The following is a 19686-nucleotide window of genomic DNA, read 5'->3' as shown; positions in this document are numbered from 1 at the left end:
GGGAACAGGAGGTTTCCTCGAGGGAGCCAAGGACGGGGAGCAGCGTTTAAGGAGGGAGGCAACTCCAGTCGGAAGGAGACAGGATTGAGGACTTTTAATGACCTTATACGGCCCTATAAACCGGGGAGCAAACTTCTTGGACGGGACCTTAAGGCGCAAGTTCTTAGACGATAACCACACCAGATCCCCGACCATAAAAAAGGGGTTAGCAGAACGTCTTCTATCAGCCTGAGTTTTTTGTATGCTCTGGGACGCCTCTAGGGTCTTCTGAACCTGGGCCCAGACTGTGCACAGTTCCCGATGAACGACCTCTACCTCGGGATTGTTGGAAATACCAGGTGAAACGGAGGAGAACCGTGGATTAAACCCAAAATTACAGAAAAAGACGGAGACCCCTGACGAGTTACTGACCCGGTTATTAAGGGAAAATTCGGCGAGGGGAATGAATGAGACCCAATCATATTGACAGTCAGAGATAAAACACCTTAAATATTGTTCTAGAGATTGATTTGTCCTCTTGGTTTGGCCATTAGTTTCAGGATGGAAGGCAGAGGAGAAGGACAGATCAATCTCCAACTTTTTACAGAAGGCTCTCCAAAACAATGAAACAAATTGTACCCCTCTGTCCGAAACAATATTGACAGGGACCCCATGGAGACGCAGGATGTGTTTGACAAACAAGGTAGCTAACGTCTTAGCATTGGGTAGTTTCTTGAGGGGCACAAAGTGGCACATCTTACTGAAGCGGTCTACTACAACCCACACCACCGACTTGCCTTGAGATGGAGGCAAATCGGTGATAAAATCCATGGAGATATGCGTCCAAGGTCTCTGGGGAATGGGCAAAGAACGTAGTAAGCCCGCTGGTCGGGACCTGGGAGTCTTGGACCTAGCACAAACCTCACAAGCAGCGACGTAGGCCTTAACGTCTTTAGGCAACCCAGGCCACCAATAGTTTCTGGCAATGAGGTGTTTGGTACCCAGGATGCCTGGATGACCAGATAGTGCGGAGTCATGATTTTCCCTAAGTACCCTTAGCCGAAATTGCAGGGGAACAAACAGCTTGTTCTCAGGAAGGTTCCCGGGAGTTGAATCTTGATCGGCCGCAATTTCAGAGACTAAATCAGAATCAATAGAAGAAACGACTATACCAGGAGGCAAAATACAAGCAGGATCTTCCTCCGAAGGAGGGCTGGCCATTAAGCTACGCGACATTGCATCGGCCTTAATATTTTTAGACCCAGCCCTATAGGTAACCAAAAAGTTGAATCTGGTAAAAAATAGCGCCCATCGAGCTTGTCTCGGGTTTAGCCTCCGGGCAGATTCTAGGAAAACCAGATTCTTGTGGTCGGTAAGGACCGTTACCTGGTGCCTAGCCCCCTCCAGGAAGTGGCGCCACTCTTCAAATGCCCATTTAATGGCTAAGAGTTCGCGGTTGCCAATATCATAGTTACTCTCAGTGGGCGAAAACTTCCTGGAGCAGTAGGCACAGGGACGGAGATGGGTGAGGGACCTGGTACCCTGGGACAAGACAGCCCCCACTCCCACCTCGGATGCGTCAACCTCCACGATCAATGGCTCCATTTGGTTGGGCTGAACCAGCACCGGGGCCGAGATAAAGCACTTCTTAAGGACCTCAAAAGCCTGGACAGCCTCAGGAGGCCAGTGGAGGAGATCAGCACCTTTGCGAGTGAGGTCCGTAAGAGGCTTAGCGATGACCGAGAAGTTAGCAATAAATCTCCTGTAATAATTAGCGAACCCCAAGAAGCACTGTAACGCCTTCAGGGAGGCAGGTTGGACCCATTCCGCCACAGAAGATGGAGTCAGTCTAAGAGACATAGAATCAGGTGCAGACTGATTACCCATGGGCGTATACACAGAAGTTGTGCCTGGCAGATCCTTTACAGGGCGTCTCTGTTTCTCCTTCAGGCCATAAATTATTAGCTCCTAGATCTGCTCCTCAGCTCTGCTTAGTCCTGACTCCTCTCTGTTAGGCTGGCGTATTATGCCTCGTTTTACGTCTGAAAATAGGGCTACAATACGTCGGCAAACATCTGCCCATTCATTTGAATGGGTTTGCCGACGTACTGTGCAGACAACCTGTCATTTACGCGTAAAAATACAGCCTCGTCAAAAGAAGTGCAGGACACTTCTTTGGACGTTTATGGAGCCGTTTTCTCATAGACTCCAATGAAAACAGCTCCAAAAATGGACGTAAAAAACGCAGCGAAAAACGCGAGTTGCTCAAAAAACTTCTAAAAATCAGGGGCTGTTTTCCCTTGAAAACAGCTCGGTATTTTCAGAAGTTTTTGGTCACTACGTGTGCACATACCCTTAGACTCTCTCTAGACTCGCGTCAACCCGAAGTCTTTTTGCTGGACACAGATAGCGCACACTCTTGGGCACCTGCCCAACTAACCTTTTGGCTCCAGTTATTCCCCTTATATAGTGTCTACAGCATCTCCCCTAACACGCTGCAGCACAATGTCTGTCCAGCAGTACTCTAATGATATTACTCAGGGTTCCCCAGCAAAGGTCATTAGTGAAAGACCTTCATGGAAAATGACAAGTTAGCCACCACGACCAATCTCATTCCAACAAAACCAGGAGGTTGATCTATCAATCACCCAGAATGATCCTTTTCCCAAGACAAAGATTACCACCTTACAGAAACATATTAAAGTATAAAGCACAAATCACACAGTGCAACATTTCAATTCATACAACTATACATATTTTTATATCTATCTATCTATCTATCTATCTATCTATCTATCTATCTATCTATCTATCTATCTATCTATCTATCTATCTATCTATCTATCTATCTATCTATCTATATAGCATAACATGTAATTCTTTGTCACCATCATGAACAGAATATACCCCTTGGGCCACTCTCATAACGTGGCACATGGAAATACCCAATTAAGATAATTTGACTCTTTCCATATCTACCACAGACTATAATGGAGAGTGATTGTGTATGCATGGTCATGGCAACCCAATTTTTAGAATTGGCATGGGGTAATTTCCATTGAAGAGTTGGAAATACCTGCTATGGGGTCTTTAACACTTCTTACTTGGCCCTGATGTAACCATCAATAGTAAATAAAGTAAAAAGGGTAATGGGGAAAAGAAAAAAGAAGGGCAAGAAGTGATTGGATCAAATAGATCTCTAGTTAATAAACCGGTAATTAGATGTGTAGCATTTAGAAATTCCAGTGTTAGAGCGGGGGTTTGAATTCAGCCAAGTTTCCAAAGGTAGCAGAGAATATATACAATTTGGAGGCGGTGGGAGAAGTTGTAATGCGTGGCATATTTGTAAATATTTGTAGACATCATGTTTGGGAAGGTTAGAGAGAGATTAGTTGAGAAAATTAGGCAAAAGATGCTTTGTTCCATAGTTGGTGTAACTTGGTCATATCAGTGCCGGCTCCAGCTTTATGTGGGCCCTTGGCAGACACAGACTTAGTGGGCGCCTTTGCAGGGAACTCACAGCGGCAGCAAAATGGCAGATGTCTCTTTGTGCCCCATATAAAAGTTAGATCCTGTTTATGACCCCATAGAGAAGTTAGGCCCCCAGTTTGTATCCCCATAAATTTAGTGCCCTCTGTAGATTGTGCCAAACTCCCTCCTGTAGATTGAGTCACATAGCCCCCCTTATAGGTAGTGCCAAACAGCCCCCCTCATAGGTAGTGCCACACAGCGCCTCTCCCAGGTAATGTCACACAGTCCCCTCCCAGCAAAGATGCTACCTACAGGGAGGGGGCTGTGTGGCACTACCAGGGAGTGGGGGTTGTGTGGCACTACCAGGGTGGGGGGATTCCGCTCCTAGACAGGGGCTCCCTCTCGGAGCGGAATCCCCCGCAAGAGAATCGGCAATGATCTGGCCGGGGGATTCCTCTACTGGAGCAGCCATGACAGCAGTGTCAGCACACGGTGGCCGAGTGGGCCCCCCGAAGAGTTGTTGGACCCCGGCACTTGCCCGAGTTCGCCAGGTGCTGACGCCGGCCCTGGGTGATATTATTATTTTTCCAGTTGGTTAGAGATAGATTAGGAATGGCAATTTCCAGAGGTCTAGAGGATTATCATATAGATTTAATTTGACCAGTTGTTTGTTATCGGACAAAATCAGCCATAGGGATGTTACAGCTTGTATGGTAGATAAGGAGTGTTGTTTTGGAAGTCACTGAAACACTGCTATTAAAAAGTATTTGAAGTGGTTTACCCTTAACTGGTTGCCAACACAGGATGAGAATACTTGTCCTGAGCGGCGGGTACTCGGCCTGTGTGACAGCCAGTGTCCGCGTGCCACAAAGAGCAGGGCAACGGCTGCAATACACAGCCGCAGCCCCGCTCTAACGGCAGAGAGAAGAAAAACCTCTTCTCTCTGCTGTTATCCCCTTGAATGCTGATCGCGTCATTCAAAGCAATAATGAGAAAGGGGGTCTCCCCTTTGATCGCGTCACAGGGAATCCCTGTGATGAGATCGATGACTATACCTGGTATGGGCAGACAGCCCAGGGTCCATTGAAGGACATCAGGGCTGTCTGACCATATTCCCTGTTGTTAGAGCATACAGAGGTATGCCCTAACAACTGCCTGTGTACAAATAATACACAGGCTAATATACTGGCATATAGATATATGAGAGGACATTAAAGTTCAAAAATCAAAATAAAAAATCCCTCTATGGGATTAAAAAAAAAAAAAGTTAATAAAAAAAAACTAATTGTAAAAAAAAATACACACAGATACACATTTTTTACAATAAATAAACTTTTCAAATTATAAGTCCCAAAACATGAAACAATATGTGCATATTTGGTATTGCCACATCTGTAACAACCTATACAATAAATATATAATGTATTTAGAGCGGTGTATAGTGTACGATGTATGGTGTAGAAAAAAAAATGAAAACGGCAGCGGAAATGTTTTTTTTTATACATTTTTGCAAAAATAAAAATAATGCTACCTACATAAAGTACAACTCGTCCCGCAAAAAACAAAGTTTCATACAGCTACGTCAAGACAAGAAATTAAAAAGTTATGAGCGCCAGGATGCAAAGAGAGAAATATAAAAAAATTCTTCGGTCCTCAAGGCCAAAATTGACCAGCCCCTTTAGGGTTTAAAGAGTGCAGTTCAATTTGTACTCATCTTCTGGATATGTCTTTGGATCACAGTGGGAGTACTTGGTACAATATAACAGCTCTATAATACTGTAGAATAGAGGGCCAATTTAAACCCCCTAGTTTGGGATGTAGATACAGGATATCCGCTTTAATTTGTGCTTTTTTTTTAATCCAAAGGAATTGTAGAATTAATTTTTGACGTGGTTTCTTATCAAGCAATTCTATTGCAATGATCATGAGTCGTGATTCTCACCTTTCCTCTGTTACTATTTAATCAGTTATTGTTTTTCTCTGCCTAGAGGAACCTTCTTCTAGGTTATCTGGGAACTAAATAAAATTAATAAATACAATTATCAATAGATACTTAATGTACTAACAATGATATGATAATAGGATCTGAAACTTATCATAGGTTGTTCTAGGAAAAAAAACAGGGACCACTCACCCTATCCCTGTCAGGTTTCCTATACCTACTAGTAACGGTTTATTAACTAGGGATCTATTTGATCCAATCACTTCTTGCCCTTCTTTTTTCTTTTCCCCTTTTCTGAACAGACATTAGTATAACTAATGGATATGTCATGAAAGTTCTCCATCAGAAATCCCCTGTTAGGAATATGTGAAGCCACAATATAAGAAAACCGTATGCACATTTCAAAATGTTAATATTGTCAAAAATTCTACACAGATATTATTGCTGCTATCAGTTACTTCAGTCTTTTTGTTGTATTTGATGAATTTCTTTTTGTTTTCTTTAGTCATTTCCACCCTTTATATATAAATTGGCAATCCACTTACCTCAACACAATCAGGTTTCCAGTAACTTGTTGACAAAGCTTTATAGTTGGTTTAATAAAGTATTTATTTGGGGTTTTATTTGTACCCTCTAGCACATGTATATGTGGACATGATGGAAATGGCATTTCCCATAAAGCAAGCTCAGGCTGAGAAATCATTCTTATATATTTTTATTGATCCCAAATGTATTGTAGGACATCAGAGCCAAAAGTAATTCTAAAACTCCCTTGTTATTCATTAGTCTCTACTGGGGGTTATATTTGTTTCTCAGTGTCAGGAATAGAAAACTTTTAATGAATACTCTGACGATATAAACTTATACATATCATTTATTATATTTTATTTATATTTTATGTCTTCTGTCGACAATATATTGATGGTTAGAAAAGTACACCAAAATGCAAAAATCCACAGCCCCGAACCAATGAAACTATTATCCAGCGAAGTTATGGAGTTTGCATAGGATTGCACTCACCTCTAGTGCTAAATGCATATATCAGCCATCGACAGTCATCATCTAGTTACAGCCCACATACTAGTCACATCACACATACTAGTCACATACCACATACTAGTCACATCCTACATACTAGTCACATCCCACATACTAGTCACATCCTACATACTAGTCACATCCTACATACTAGTCACATCCTACATACTAGTCACATCCTACATACTAGTCACATCCTACATACTAGTCACATCCTACATACTAGTCACATCCCACATACTAGTCACATCCTACATACTAGTCACATCCCAGATACTAGTCACATCCTACATACTAGTCACATCCTACATACTAGTCACATCCTACATACTAGTCATATCCTACATACTAGTCATATCCTACATACTAGTCACATCCTACATACTAGTCACATCCTACATACTAGTCATATCCTACATACTAGTCACATCCTACATCAGGGGCGTAACTAGGAAAGACTGGGCCCCATAGAAAACTTTTGACTGGGGCCCCCCTCTCCGCTGGGTATCACACAACCCCTTGTAGATAGTGCCTCCCTATAGATTCCAACACACAGCGCCCCCCTATAGTTAGCACCATATACAGCCCCCTGTAGATAGCACCATACACAGTCCCCTGTAGATAACGCCTTACAGCCCCCTGTAGATAACGTCTTACAGCCCCAAATCACCCCTGTAGATAATGCCATACAGCCCCCTGTAGATAATGCCATACAGTCCCGCTGTAGATAACGTCTTACAGCCCCAAATCCCCCCTGTAGATAACACCATACAGACCCCCCTGTAGATAACGCCATACAGCCCCCTGTAGATAACGCCAGACTCCCCCTGTAGATAACACCATACAGACACCCCCTGTAGATAACGCCATACAGACCCCCCCTGTAGATAACGCCATACTGTCCCCCTGTAGATAACACCATACAGAACCCCCTCTGTAGGTAACTCCATACAGACCCCCCTGTACATAACGCCATACAGACCCCCCTTTAGATAACGCTATACAGACCCCCCTGTAGATAACGCCATACAGACCCCCCTGTAGATAACACCATACAGAACCCCCCCTGTAGATAATGCCATACAGACCCCCCCTGTAGATAACGCCAAACAGAGCCCCCCCAGCAGATAACGCCATACAGACCCCCCATGTAGATAACGCCATACAGACACCCCCTGTACATAACGCCATACGGACCCCCCTTTAGATAACGCCATAAAGACCCCCCTGTAGATAACACCATACAGACCCCCCTGTAGATAACACCATACAGAACCCCTCCTGTAGATAACGCCATACAGACCCCCCTGTAGATAAAGCCATACAGACCCCCCCCCCAAAAAATGGCCTATAGTTTGTCCTGCAAAAGACATGCATCCCCTATCCACAGGATAGGGGATACATGTGTGATCGCTGGCAGCGATAAGGAGAACGGGGGACCGAAAGTCCCCCAAAGTTCTCCATGACTAACCTCTGACTTCCGGCGTCTGCGCAGTTCAATAAAAATGAAAGGAGCGCTGGTCACACATTTCTATGGAGCTGCAGACAGATCCCGGAAGTCCGAGGTTTGTCATGGAGAACTTCGGGGGACTTTCGGTCCCCCGTTCTCCTTATCGCTGAGCGTCCCAGCGATCACACATGTATCCCCTGTCCTGTGGATAGGGGATGCATGTCTTTTGTAGGAACAACCCCTTCAGTGGCGTCGCGTTGTAGCAGCCATAGCGGCTGCTAGCGAAACCTCTGGCCATGGGGGAGGTGCCGTGCCGGCGGGTGGTACCGGCCCCCTCATGCTGCCGGTAGTTACGCCACTGTCCTACATACTAGTCACATCCCACATACTAGTCACATCCCACATACTAGTCACATCCTACATACTAGTTACATCCTACATACTAGTCACATCCTACATACTAGTCACATCCTACATACTAGTCACATCCCACATACTAGTCATATCCTACATACTAGTCACATCCTAGTTACATACTAGTCACATCCTACATACTAGTCACATCCTACATACTGGTCACATCCTACATACTAGTCACATCCTAGTTACATACTAGTCACATCCTACATACTAGTCACATCCTCCATACTAGTCACATCCTAGTTACATACTAGTCACATCCTACATACTAGTCACATCCTACATACTAGTCACATCCTACATACTAGTCACATCCTAGTTACATACTAGTCACATCCTACATACTAGTCACATCCTCCATACTAGTCACATCCTACATACTAGTCATATCCTACATACTAGACATATCCCACATCCCCTATTTCTTGCTATATGCCAGCTATTTGAGAATAAATGCCACATAGCAACATGAGAACATAATTGTCTGACAATCCAAAGCATTAACTTGCAGTCAATGAGCAGACAAATATTGTAACTATTACTATGCCGGATTTCTACTTTGCAGTTTTTGAAACTTCTGGCGGAATAGGAAATTGTACTCATCCTTTGATACTGTATCATAATACTGATTTTTTTCATTCTTTATTTACATGACAATAATAAATATAATAAAGAATATGTGGATAACATAAAGATAAATCACTAGTTATCTCTGAGATTAGAAAAAAAGGGTCTACTTTTTATTCGACCAGAAACAGCGCCACTCTTGTCTATGTCTGGTATTGCAGCTCAACCCCATTTAAGTTAGTACAAGATATGGCCAATGGACAAGAGTGGCGCTGTTCTGGAAAATAAGAACAGACAACCCTTTTTAATAGATAATAGCAAACAATATGAAAAATGGGACCTGTGTATTTCTGGCCTGTAATCTAATCCTAATATAATCTACCTGTGTGTCGAAACCTTGGAAAATGCTGTTCCACTGGTGTTCAATACCATCTTCTTCTACTATTAGTAAATCCTGGTCTTTGTCTTTCTGTATAAGGTTCTTTCACACTGATCTTTTTCACTATATTATTCCGTTCAAAACTCTATCATTAACATCCCAATTAAATTCAATGGGATTTTCATGATGCCAAATGTAATCAGAAGGCTTCAAATCTGTTAGATATCTGTAATTTTTAAAGGACAGAATAGCATTGCATGATACGCTTTTTTTCCCAGTAACAAGAATAACAAAATCTGATTGATCTCATTAAAGTTAACGTGAACCTTGGTGATTAAATAAATGGGTTGTCATATTTACAAAAGCCATTTTCATACATTCTATTCGGGAATTCTGAGTTAAAAGTGGGGGTTCTCTGTTCAGGATCCTCATCTCTAGGGCAGAGTTGAGATTGGTACAAATAACATCTGTCCTGTCCAGCATTAAGGTGGCCATACACATTAGAATGTCCAAACCTGCCAATTTCGTCAGAAATGGCCGACCATCTAATGTGTTCCGACTCTCGGCGGCAGATGTTGGAGAAAAGAAGGATTTGGACGTTGGATTTCAACATACCTTTTGTTCTTTGGGGAGATAAGCCAAAGCAGAGATGTCTGGCAGTGGCTTACTCCCCCTCTCCCCATTGAAAACACATGCACGCTTGACCGAGCTAAGCGAGCATGTGTATGGGAGGATCAGCTGTTGGCCAAACTGGCATTTAGCTGACAGCTATCTGATGTGTGGGGCTAGCATTACAGGGACACAAACAGAAAAAATGGGACATAGATATCATCAAAACCACAAAAAAGGCCATACTTACTAGGTAGGTGGGTGGGTGAAAACCCGTTCCCATCAGGACGCAGACGGATTACACATAGTACTGACACCCCATGTACTATTCACAGCACTGACCCCTATTCATCACATTTATTTATTTATTTTTATTACATTATTACACAGTTCTGACACTTTCATACATACATATTTATTTTTTACCATCCATTCACACCCTAGCACTACACTCACACTCATTTATCGCACACCTTTCAGCACTTAGTTCGCCACTCCCCTCAAGACTAGTGGGAGGGGCTATCACTATTTAATGCACACCCCTTCTGCAGCATTCTTTGACCCGTCTGCGTCCTGATGGGAACAGGTTTTCACCCACCCACCTACCTAGTAAGTATGGCCTTTTTTGTGGTTTTGATGATATCTATGTCCCATTTTTTCTGTTTGTGTTTTTAAATTAGGAACGAAAAGTTCTTGTTAGGGACTCGCAAGGCACTGGGGACCCTTGACGTTGGGTTGCGAGCTTTGCGTATTTTGGCCAAAATAACAACTAATACCCCATGTTTCATGGATATTTCTTACTACGTATACTACACTTTTTTCAGGACGCAGCCGGGTCTTATATGCTGGGAGGGCATGATGTGCTGGCGTTTGGTTTGGAATGCAGAGCAGCCCGCTTTAGCTAACACTAGCGGCGTTACAAATAGGCTGTTATTCGGCAAGATACACCATGCCTGACGACCAGCACATTATCCCTCCACGTATTACACATAGTACTGACACCCCATGTACTATTCACAGCACTGACCCCTATTCATCACATTTATTTTTTTTATTTTTTTATTACATTATTACACAGTTCTGACACTTTCATACATACATATTTATTTTTTACCATCCATTCACACCCTAGCACTACACTCACACTCATTTATCGCACACCTTTCAGCACTTAGTTCACCACTCCCCTCAAGACTAGTGGGAGGGGCTATCACTATTTAATGCACACTCCTTCTGCAGCATTCTTTGACCCGTCTGCGTCCTGATGGGAACGGGTTTTCACCCACCCACCTACCTAGTAAGTATGGCCTTTTTTGTGGTTTTGATGAGCATTACAGGGACAACCCAATGATATAAATGTGTGTAATGCTAAAATTCTCCTGTGGTGGCGCTGCAGGCAAAATGAACACTTACTGCCAGGTTTCCCCACAGATTACAGCTAATTTGCCAGGGTTGCCAGCAGGAGAATACTGGTGATCAGCTTTTTGTCAAGATACCCTTCCAAAAGTTATAAATTATCCAAAGAGCTCAACCCCTTTAAGCTTTAATCCACTAAAAATGTATGCAACATGAATCTGTAAGCAAAAGAGGCCTTAATGCAGATGTGAACAGAGCCTTAATTTCAGTGGTGAATATATTATATGTGCAACCTGTGCAGATGCATAGGGGCCCAGTAGGTAAGAGGACCCGCTGTCATGTAAGGATTGAGCTCATGAATTTCATGGCTCAATATAAAGTGGCACCCATAAACAGGGCCGCATCATCCATGAGGCAAGATGAGCTTCTCGCCTCAGGCGGCGCCGCTAAAACCAGCCGCCGCCACCTCCTCTTGCACTAATTGTACCTGCGGCTATAGCACGCAGATACAAATACATGTATTACCGCTGAATGGCTGGGCAATTACAATGATGCTGATTGGCAGGGCAAAATGGCTTGCCCCACCAATCAGTGGCTTTCAACGATTCTAGCGGCGTGATGACGCTTCAGTTGTTGAAAGGCGTTGATTGGCGCGGCAAGTCATTCTGCCCCATCAATCAGCGCCTTTCAATGACGCTACTGGAGCAATGATGCTTCAGTTGTCAACACTTGGCCTGATGAAGACGCTGGTTCAGCGTTGAAACGCGTAGTCTTTCACAATAAATTGTTTATTTCTGTATTTTAAAACACTGGAACTGCTTCTACCTTTATTACCAGCAGCGCCGTTAATTGTCCACCAATTTTTTCTTCCTGCAAATACTTTACAGCGGTAACAACCTCGAGAGACCGGATGGAACCTGGCTGCAGCGGTCTAATGATACCTATTTCATTATAAGTCTACAACAGCTTTGTGCCTGTGCTAGCACAATGCCAAGAGGTGAGCTCTATTGATTTTCCTGTTTTATTTAATTACTTTTGGTGATCTACACTATTGGTGTCGTGCATTTTTTGCTTTCTTCTTCAGTTGTTAAAGGGCGCTGATTGGCGGGGCAAGTCATTCTGCCCTGCCAATCAGCTCCTTTCAATGTTGCGCCGCTTGCGTCGTTCAGCCCCAGCAGACCTGCTCAGTAGAGAGAAGGCATGCATTGCCACCGGACGGCGTAAGAACGGGATCATGTGAGTATGTAATTTTTTTTTATAATAAAATAAATCTAAAAATAAAACTGTGAGTGCCATAATCTACAGAGGGGGCCCTATCTATAAGGGGGTCTATATGTGGGGGTGTGGGGCAATATCTAAAAGGAGAGCTATATGTAGAAAACGATCTACAGGGTTGGGCTATATTTTGGACACTATATACAGGGGGAGCTATATGCGAGACACTATCTTCAGGGGTGGGCTATATGTGGAGCACTATCTATAGGGGGAGCTACTATCTATAGGGGGAGGCACTATCTACAGGGGTGGGCTATAGGTGGGACACTATATACCGGGGTGGGTTACCTGTGGGGCACTATCTACAATGGGCTATATGTAGGGCACTGTCTACAGGGGTGGGCTATATGTGACACTATATACATGGCGAGCTGTATGTGATGCACATCTACAGTGGTGGGCTATATGTGGAGCACTATCTATAGGGGAAGCTATATGTAGGGCAGCACGGTGGGTTAGTCATTGGCACTATTGCCTTGCAGCTCTGGAGTCTATATGTGGGCACTATCTACAGGGGCTTCTATATTGGGCACTATCTACAGAGGCTCTATGGCGGTCACTATCTACAGAGGGGCTATGGGGGCACTATCTACAGGGGGCACAGTGTGTGTGGGACAGTGTATAGTACTATCATAATCAGGGACAGTGTATGGTTCTACACCGTGTTCCAAATTATTATGCACATTGGAATTAAGTGTCATAAACATTTAATTATTAGTTTTTTAATTAAACTCATGGATGGTATTGTGTCTTAGGGCTCTTTGGATCATTGTAATCAATCTCAGACACCTGTGATAATTAGTTTGCCAGGTTTGCCCAATCAAAGGAAAACTACTTAAGAAGGATGTTCCACATTATTAAGCAGGCCGCAGGTTTAAAGCAATATGGGAAAGAAAAAGGATCTCTGTGCTGCCGAAAAGCATGAAATAGTGCAATACCTTGGACAAGGTATGAAAACATTGGATATTTCAAGAAAACGTAAGCGTGATCATCGTACTGTGAAAAGATTTGTGGCTGATTCAGAGAACAGACGGGTTTGTTCAGATAAAGGCATAATGAGGAAGGTTTCCGCCAGACAAATTAGTAGGATTAGGAGAGCAGCTGCTAAAATGCCATTGCAAAGCAGCAAACAGGTATTTGAAGCCGCTGGTGGTCTCTGGAGTCCCGCGAACTTCAAGGTATAGGATCTTCCAGAGGTTTGCAAGTGTGCATAAAGCTATTATTCGGCCACCCCTAAACAATTCTCACCAGCACAAACGGTTGCAGTGGGCTCAGAAATAAATGAAGACTAATTTTCAAACCGTGTTGTTTACTGAAGAGTGCCGTGCAACCCTGGATGGTCCAGATTGATGGAGTAGTGGATGGTTGGTGAATGGCCACCATGTCCCAACAAGGCTGCGACGTCAGAAAGGAGGTGACAGAGTCATGTTTTGGGCTGGAGTCATGGGGAGAGAGCTGGTAGGCCCCTTTAGGGTCCCTAGAGTTTATGACTGACCACTTTCTTCCGTGGTTACAAAAAGAAGAACCGTGCCTTCCGTAGCAAAATTTTCTTCATGCATGACAATGCACCATCTCATGCTGCAAAGAATACCTCTGTATCATTGGCTGCTATGGGCATAAAAGGAGAGAAGCTCATGGTGTGGCCCCCATGTTCCCCTGACCTCAACCCTATTGAGAACCTTTAGAGCATCCTCAAGCAAAATATCTATGAGGGTGGGAGGCAGTTCAAATCAAAACAGAAGCTCTGGGAGGCTATTCTGACATCCTCCAAAGATATTCAAGCAGAAACTGTCCAAATACTCACAAATTCAATGGATGCAAGAATTGTGAAGGGGATATCAAAGAAGGGGTCCTATGTTAACATGTAACTTGGCCTGTTAAGTTTTTTTTTGATTGAAAGAGCTTTTGATTTCTGTAAATATGACCTCCTGATGCTGCAAATTCAACAAATTACCATTTTAGTTCTCTTTACAACCTTTAAAATGTTTTGATCTCTGTTGTGCATAATAATGTGACATTTTGTGCATTTTGAGTTTTTTACTTCTAAAAAAAATCTGTTATCATTAGGAGATTTGTTCAATAAAATTCGCATTATACTCCAACGGTTGATAGCTTGAAGATTATACTGACTATCATTTGCATCGACTATTTAGCAAAATCAGCGAAAAATAACATTTGCATAATAATTTGGAATGCGGTGTATTATAATTAGAGGTGCAGTGTATGGCGCTATTATATTTAGGGGTGTTGAGAATTTTATCTTCGTTTATAGGTGCAGAAATGTTTTAAAAGTGGGAAGCTAAAGACATCTGAGCGGAAAACTGCAGAAATTGGTTGTGGCCGGGAGAAGTCATCCTGGACTGGTGTAATGTCCGTGGCTGCGGGCTGTCAGCTCCAGTCCCCTCCTGACAGCTGCAGCCACAAGTCGGCAAGTGCTGGCCCCAGCCTCCTCAGGAGACGCCAGTGCTCGCGTCCACTCACCTCAGCCGGATCCCGTAGGGTACGCGCGCATGCTGGTGCCCGCTTTTAAAGGGGCAGCGCGCGCACCGGACCTATTGATGAACTTTGACCCGTGAGTACCCTGGACTATAAGAGGGGTCCAGCCACCTGCTTCGATGCCTGAGCATTGTTGATGTTTCCTAGTTTGTCTATGTGATGGCCTCCTAGTGTGTTTCCTGTACCTGTTCCTGTTCCCAGCATTCCATACTATCCTGGTCGAGCACTGTGCTGTGCCAAAGTCGTGTCGTGCTGTATCCACGTCTGACCTGCTTCACCTCGCTGACGTCTACCTGCTGCCTAGTCCTAGCCGAGCCTGCCTTGCTGTTGTCTGAGCTGCCACAGGTACCTATACGAACCTAGACATTCACCCGCGTCCTGTTGGCCAGCTGCCTTACCGCCAAGGCGGTACGGCCCAGTGGGTCTACAGACCCTTCGTGACAGTACACTCAGGCCATGGACACCGCTGGCCGACTCAAGACCATGACGACGTTACCGGAGATGCGAGCGGATATGCTGGACTTCCGGCTCAACAGGACCAACTCCTCCAGGCGTTAAACATCCTTGCACAACGGCAGAAGGCACAAGCTGCTGTTCCTCCTACTACATGTCCTGGCAGAGTTGATCCTCAGACTACACCTCTTGGCAGCGTTGACCCGCATGTTTCTTTGCCACTTCCTGACCGCTATGATGGAGAAGCAAGTACCTGTCGTGGATTTCTAATCAGTGCCAGATCCACTGCAGCCTGTATAGTAGGACATTTTCATCTGACGGCACACGGGTCGCTTTCATTATCTCTCTCATCACCGGTAAGGCTCTTGCATGGGCGAACCCTATCTGGGAGAGACAAGGTCCAGAGACCCGTGACTTCCAAACCTTCCTCCAGACTTTTCGCATGGTGTTTGTGGAGCCTAGATGAGTCACATCTGCAGCGGCATCTTTGATTAACCTACACCAAGGAGACACCTCCATGAGTGAGTACGCCATCCACTTCCGCACCCTGGTGTGGCGGGAGAGTTTTTATGGAACATTGAGGCACTGGTGGCTGCATTCTGGCATGGACTGGCTTCTAGAATTAAGGACGAACTTGCCGCCCCAGAACTGCCGTCTACCCTGGATGACCTCATCCTTGTGTCTGCCCGGATTGATATACGGATCCGAGAACGCCTCCAAGAGGTTCGACGGGAGGGAGCCATTCCCAGTTTGGCTTCTACTTTGCAGCAACCCCTGCTGTCCTCAGATGTCGATCCTCCTAAGGAGTATGTGATAATGGGCCACTGTAAGCTATCCACCCAGGAGAGGAAACGCAGACGCACATCTGGACCCTGTCTTTATTGCGGCCTCGGTGGCCATCTAGTGCGCCTGTGTCCCCAAAGATCCAAAAACCTAGGGTTGCTAGTAGTGACAACTTGGGTAAGAATGGACTTCCATCTAGTTTGTCCATACCAGTGACCATAGTGTTCGGCGAGAAAACGCATCAGGTTTCTGCGTATCTAGACTCTGGATCCTCTGCTAATTTCATCCGTAGAGACCTGGTGGATCTTCTGCAATTATCCACCACCCCTCAAGAGAACCCGTTGACAGTTGCTACAGTGAATGGATTACCTCTGCCAGACCCAGTTATAGCTGTGACCAAGCCGCTGAGGCTCCAAGTCGGAGCCCTTCACTCCGAACTTCTGCCTTTCTATGTGCTACCCAGAGGTGTTAACCCTGTGTTGCTGGGTCTGCCTTGGGTCCTTCTGCATGCCCCAGTTCCGGACTGGAATTCTTGAGAGGTTTTCCAATGGGGCCCTGAGTGTCAAGCTCGTTGCCTTCGCTGCCTCGGTCATTGGCAGGATTGCCGAGTCATTATGCAACATTTTCGAACGTCTTCAGCAAGAGAGAGGCGGCACATTGCCTCCACATCGGGCATATGACTGTCCTATTGAGCTGATTCCTGGTGCATCCCTTCCCCGTGGTAGGGTATATCCTCTCTCCTTGCCAGAGACTATGTCCATGTCCGCCTATGTGAACGAGAACTTGGAGAAGGGCTTCATACAAAAGTCTTCCTCCCCGGCAGGAGCCAGGTTCTTCTTTGTCAAAACGAAAGATGGCTCTCTTCGTCCTTGTATCGACTACAGAGGTCTCAACCAGATCACGGTGAAGAATAAATATCCGTTGCCACTGATCTCTGAACTGTTTGATCGTATACGTGGTGCCAGGATTTTTTCGAAACCAGACCTGCGTGGGGGTTACAACCTAGTCCGGATTCGCCAGGGTGATGAATGGAAGACTGCATTTAACACCCGTGATGGACACTATGACTATCTAGTAATGCCCCTCGGCCTGTGTAATGCTCCCGCAGTCTTCCAGGAGTTTGTGAATGACATTTTCTGTGACCTCTTCTATGTTTGTGTAGTAGTCTACCTTGATGACATCTTGATTTTTTTTCCAGATCCTATAACGCACCAGAGACATGTCCGTCAAGTTCTGCTACGGTTAAGGGAGAATCGTCTGTACGCCAAGCTGGAGAAGTTTGACAAAGATGCTCTACCCTTCTTGGGCTACATCATATCGAATCGAGGTCTCGAGATGGATCCTGAGAAGGTAAAGTCTGTTCTGGAATGGCCACGTCCTCAAGGCTTGAGGGCCGTACAGCGATTTCTGGGATTCGCTAATATTTACAGGCAGTTTATTCTAAACTTCTCCTCACTGACTTCTCCCATCTCTAACCTTACTAAGAAGGGTATGAGCGCCAAGGTGTGGACTCCCGAGGCAGAGTCCGCATTCAATAGCCTGAAGAGTGCCTTGACGTCAGCCTCTATCCTCCATCATCCGGATGTCTCTCTGCAGTTCTCGTTGGAGGTGGACGCATCCTCTGTCGGTTCTGGTGCACTCCTGTTCCAGCGAGGTCCCAAGGGCAAGTCAAGGGTATGTGGATATTTTTCTAAGAAGAGACAAGGGGAGACCCCTAGTGGTTGGCAGGGATATATTATCAACAACAACTAATATGCCTGAGCACAAAGGTCCCAATTTCCCAACCACTATTTAGATTGTATCAATTAAAATATAACTTTTATTAGTGTATCTAAATAAAGGACGTACAACAGATAGAAAGTTAAAATTGTTTTCAAAAGACGGCCAGCATATCATAGGAGGTCGGATGAGTGTGTGCAGCACGTCGCTACAATGCAGTGTGACAGGCTAGTTCGGCAGCTATCGCCATTTTAATATTCACTGACGTTCCAGCAAACTATCCCACTCCAGTGTGACTGCATGAGCAAACGGCAATCTGCAGCTGCCGAACTAGCCTGTCACACTGCATTGTAGCGACGTGCTACGCACACTCATCCGTCCTCCTATGATATGCTGGCCGTCTTTTGAAAACAATTTTAACTTTCTGTCTGTTGTACGTCCTTTATTTAGATACACTAATAAAATTAGTTGTTGTTGATATTTTTCTAAGCTCTTCTCTTCCGCAGAATGCAACTACTCGATCGGGGATCGGGAGTTACTGGCCATCAAATTGGCCCTGGAAGAATGGAGACATCTACTAGAGCAGCTCATGCGATCCTGATTTTTACAGACCACAAGAATCTGACCTACCTCCAGACGGCCCAACGGCTGAACCTGTTCCAGTTTGAGCTCCATTATCGCCTGGCCGACAAGAATGTGAGGTTACGTAAGACCCAGGATTTAATTGCCCGTCACTTCTGGTGGCCCACTCTGCTCAATGATACTGTGGACTTTGTTTCTTACTGTGCTGTATGTGCAGCCAACAAGGCCACCCTCTCCAGACCTGCTGGTCTGCTCCAGTCATTGCCTGTGCCCAATGCTCCCTGGCAGCATATAGCAATGGACTTTATTACGGATCTGCCTCTCTTTGCTGGATGCAGTGCTGTCTGGGTGGTGGTGGACCGATTTTCGAAAATGGCCCAATTTGTTCCTCTGACCGGTTTTCCTTCTGCTCCTCAGCTGGCCAAGCTGTTCGTCCAGCACATCTTCCGCCTGCATGGCTTGCCAACAACATATTGTGGTTCAGTTTACCTCGAAGTTCTGGAGAGCCCTCTGCAGACTCCTCGGTGTGAAATTGGACTTTTCATCTGCCTACCATCCTCAGTCCAATGGTCAGGTTGAGAGGATCAATCAGATCTTGGAGAACTACCTACGCCTCTTCATTTGCAAGCAGCATGATGTCTGGGTGCAGTTGCTCCCATGGGCAGAATTCTCCTACAATAATCACACCAGCGAGTCTAAAAGGAATTCACTGTTCCTCATTGTCTACGGCCAGCACCCACGAATTCCTCTCCCGGTGCCCGATTCTTCCGAGGTTCCAGCGGCTGACTCCACCTTTAGAGACTTCCTACAGATCTGGCAGCAAACTCGATCCTCCATCCTGATGGCAGTCGACCGCATGAAACGGAAGGCTGACACAAGGAGAAGAGAACCTCCTCAGTTTCTTCCTGGCACGAGGGTCTGGCTGCCTTCCAGGAATATCCGACTAAGGGTGCCATCATGCAAATTTGCTCCTAGGTTCCTCGGACCCTTCGAGATCCTGCAGCAGATCAACCCTGTCGCCTATAAGCTTCGGCTGCCTCCTACCCTCAATATCCCCAACTCCTTCCATGTCTCCCTCCTGAAGCCGGTGGTCCTGAACCGCTACACCAAGACTCTTAGCCCTGTGGTTGCCTCCAGCGGTCCTTCAGACACCTTTGAGGTTCAGGA

The 19686-nt window shown here is 45.2% G+C and overlaps 2 protein-coding genes across 3 annotated transcripts in view; both read right to left on the bottom strand.

Annotated features, from left to right (window-relative positions):
- The window catches only part of LOC142665090 (olfactory receptor 5AR1-like), a 22234-nt gene extending 16767 nt beyond the window's left edge, over nucleotides 1-5467 (bottom strand). The window contains exon 1 of the mRNA XM_075844635.1: nucleotides 5393-5467. The gene's annotated coding sequence lies outside the window, so the exon portion shown is untranslated. The remainder of the gene's footprint in view (nucleotides 1-5392) is intronic.
- The window catches only part of LOC142665093 (olfactory receptor 2G3-like), a 27232-nt gene that overhangs the window by 4208 nt on the left and 3338 nt on the right, over nucleotides 1-19686 (bottom strand). Inside the window, exon 1 of one of the 2 annotated variants that reach the window (XM_075844638.1) lies at nucleotides 4750-4766. The exons of the other annotated variant lie outside the window; for it this stretch is intronic. The gene's annotated coding sequence lies outside the window, so the exon portion shown is untranslated. Of the gene's footprint in view, nucleotides 1-4749; nucleotides 4767-19686 lie in introns of those variants that run through there. 2 annotated transcript variants of the gene reach the window in all.

This window comes from Rhinoderma darwinii, chromosome 12 (genome assembly GCF_050947455.1).
Source record: "Rhinoderma darwinii isolate aRhiDar2 chromosome 12, aRhiDar2.hap1, whole genome shotgun sequence".
Lineage (NCBI taxonomy): Eukaryota > Metazoa > Chordata > Amphibia > Anura > Rhinodermatidae > Rhinoderma > Rhinoderma darwinii.
This window is presented reverse-complemented; position numbering and strand designations above follow the sequence as displayed.